Here is a 3,584-nt window from a genome sequence, read left to right as displayed (position 1 = left end):
ACCAAAAAATCAACTCTATGTTTTTTAACCTACGATGATGTGGCGTTGACTATCTTTTGACTATGTGTTGATTGCTGATTGAGTAGGGCTTCTTGCGTGGCTGTACGGATGCCTGTGTGGTCGTTGATTGGGCTGCCTGTGTTGGCACTAGCTAGCATGGCCACAGGTGTGGATGCACGTGACATTTCCTGTTGCTGAAACTCAAACTAGGGTATGAAAGGGGCATCCCATCATGATGACGGAGGTGACTCTCTCTAGTATACCTAGATGATAAATACTGATCCAAATGCCTAGTTCATGAATCCTAAAATTATTACTAAACTCATGAATTCTTATTTGCATGTATGCTTCATGTGGTTTTCCTTAGTGCATACAGGTGATAGGGATGGAGGAAGACTGGGTTTGAGAGAGGCATCCTGGTCTTGTTGCAACCGTGTTGCTTGCTGTAATCATGTATCCTATTGTACGACTTTGTCTTGATGGCGCCGGTCTCTCGAACCCCTTGAATGACTGATATCAAAGGTCGAGGTGGAACACTCTTACTCCAATAGATGAACTTGGACCCATGGCCTGGGATTTTGACATCCAAGCCTTGGTGCTGATAATCTAGTCGGACTTCACTGTCCAATTGAAACATATTGGGAAATTGACGAGGCTCCCCCTTTTGCTGAGCTTCAAGCTCCTGGATGACTACTAAGGTTGTCCTTGTAGTTTGCTATTCATTACCTCAATGACTACTGCGGTTGTTGAAGCTGTTGCTAAGCCACTTGACGTGGCTCCTGCTGTTAGAAGATTCTAGTAATACAAGCAATCTTTCTTATTATGGCCCGACACATGACAATGGAAGCATCGGTTCTTTTTGGCATAGAGTGCTCGTGTCGTTGTATCCAGGTACCCACCATAGCCATAGCTATCCTTCGCCATCTAGCTCTTCTTTTGCTGTCCATTCCCACCATTACCTGGTGTGGAATCCTCAAACTTCTTACTCTTAACTTGCTTGTATCCTTGACCCTTGTGCATGAGCTCAAAATTTTGAGCAAGCTCATTTGCCCCCTCATAATCCCGTGGCCCGAAACTTCTGACATACCACTGGATGTTTGTGCGCAGCCCATGGAGAAATTTGCTCAGCAGCTTCTGACTATCCTCCTCCAGCTACAACACCTGAGTGAACTTATTGGCATAATGATTCACTGTCTTGTGCCTCCTTGGCGTAGCTCGTAGAACCGACTCTGGAGCCCTGTCCAGGTACTGCGGTGACAGGAATCGTGATCGAAGATCTTTCACGAATTCCGTCCAACTGTAGAAAGGTGTCTCCTCCTTTTGCCACTTGAGCCACTAGGTGATCACCTCGCCTGTGAGGTGCATGGATGCTAGGATGCACCGCTCGTTGTCCTTCGTAGGCATCACTGAAAAAAAACTTTTGAATTGATTGAGCCACGAAGTCAATACTAAGGGTTCCTGCTTACCATCATACCATGTGAAGTTGAAGGAGCTTCCCGGGAAAGGAAGGCTTGGCTGGAGGTGGAAGTCTCTCCTTTTCCCCCCCCGTTGGTCGGAGTAGAGAAATCAAAAGTTGTTGATCCCATCCTTCCATCTCTTCTCGAGCGGTACATTCTCAAAGCTCCTTGGCCTCATGAGCCTCGTGGTCCCGGAGTTCCTTAACTTCCCAAGCCTCTTGATCAGGCTCATCTTTTGCTTCCCGAGCTGCTCTTTCGGCTTCTCAAGCTTCTCGATCACATTCTTTTTTTGCTTCTCAAGCATCCTGATCACGTTCTTCTTTTTCCTCCCGAGCTAGCCTTTTACACTCTCTGGCGGCCTGCTCACAATCTTCCAAGTTCCCGCATCTCCTGAAGCTGGGTCATGTGGGTGAAGAGAGCCTCTGACTATTGTCATTGCTGCATCTGCATCATAACCTGCCTACAACATGGCTATCATGGCAGACATGGAAGTGCCCGTGGGATTTTTTGGTGGGGGTGATGGTGGCAGTTGAGGCACTGAACCCTCATCCCCTCCAGTGTTGGACTACTCATTGGTGCTCATGGTGTCCTTGCCAGATCTTGTCTGGACCCATAAAACAAAAGAGTTGCCCCTGAACTATGCAAGAAATCAATGTGTCCCAATATTGAATGACAGGTGATATCCACGTCGATTATGAATCCCCTCCTATGTTGTTACCAAGGTGAGATCGCCAATATTCCACATGCTTCTTAATTCCCAAAATTATAACATCTTTATCATTCAAATATGTTCGTATAGGAACAGCATTGGGAATTTTGGATGGTAGCATTGCTCTACCTTCTGCATCACATTTCCATAATTGAATATCTTCTAATGGCTTCCATTGACCTGATTTTGGATGCATCATATATTGAAACACTGGATCACCATCATGCATGAAAAACAGAAACTGCAATGGTTTTGAATATCCCACTAAAGCCTCTTTTCCTTCGCACAAGTACCCCTTTACAAATGTTTTGAAATTAGGAAACTCTTGAATTACAAATGGAGATGGATGGTAATTTTGGCAGTCGTTGAAGGATCACATTAGATGAGGAAATGTGAGAGTACAACTCGTTCTTAGTTTCTCCAAGAATCTACTAAACAATGCATCAATGTCCTCATGTGTATGCCCCACCATCAAGAACCCTAGTTGGATCATTTGAAAGACTCCATGTGCAACCAGGAAGGACAAGAATGCAAACAAGTATCTATTTTTATTCTCAGAACCATAGTTGTCTGCCTGTAAGAGTAGTACTTGTGGAAGCTGCTTGTACTCTCTACTGGATGAATTTATCCTTGAACTTGTTGTAGCCTCAATGTCATATTTATTTAGTTCTCCTTTTGAAAGTCCATCTTTATGCATGTGGCAATCTAATGCATCTCTTGACATCAATGCAAAGAATAAATCTTGCCGTCTACTACCGTGCTTGTTTGAAAGATCATCATACATGTGCTTGTCCAACCTCTCAAGGTTTTGCAAACATAGTGACAATGAACCAATGGTGAAATTTGGGTCACTCTTCCAATATTGTAAAGAGAAGTTTCCATATGCCAATTGCCCATGTCCATGAGTGAGCATACTTGTTAAGGCCACAGGAAGTTGCATGATACGATTCAATGATTTGGTATAGGTTGTAGCTTTGGTATACAAGTCTCCATTTGATCCATCTTCTCATGAATGATGCAAAGATTTTGCTTCGGCTCCAACTCTGAAGAAAACCTCCATGCATAATATAGGCTTCTGCAAGACATTTTCTATAAACTGTGTGCTCGTCTCCTTAGTAGCATCCATTCCCTGTCACTTTCTATCTTCGTTCTTTCTAGATTCATTTTACATTTAGAGCAAATGTCGCACTTGGAGAATGTACTTGTTTTTTATAGACTAACTTGTTTGAATACAGTTTTCCATAATCTGCGGAATGTTGACCTTGACAAAGGCTTGCACTTAAACCTCTCCATTGTTTTGTTGAATTCTCACCAAATATCCACTTGCTTGTATATGGACGGGATGACCATTTCTGTCTCACGTTCCCCTGTCATCATTGTACAACTTTTATGGGGCATTTTATCTACATTATGTTCAG

General features: G+C 43.5%; 1 pseudogene; it reads right to left on the bottom strand.

The window, feature by feature from the left end:
• Positions 1-2,149: 2,149 nt before the first annotated feature.
• Positions 2,150-3,252, bottom strand: LOC147887432 (uncharacterized; annotated as a pseudogene).
• Between the last annotated feature and the right edge of the window lie 332 nt (positions 3,253-3,584).

Source organism: Dipteris shenzhenensis, chromosome 23, assembly GCF_047967505.1.
Source record: "Dipteris shenzhenensis isolate YYH24624 ecotype China chromosome 23, Dip_SZ_1.0, whole genome shotgun sequence".
NCBI classification, from domain to species: domain Eukaryota; kingdom Viridiplantae; phylum Streptophyta; class Polypodiopsida; order Gleicheniales; family Dipteridaceae; genus Dipteris; species Dipteris shenzhenensis.
The sequence above is the reverse complement of the archived record's forward strand: the minus strand, read 5'-3'. Positions and strand labels throughout refer to the sequence as shown.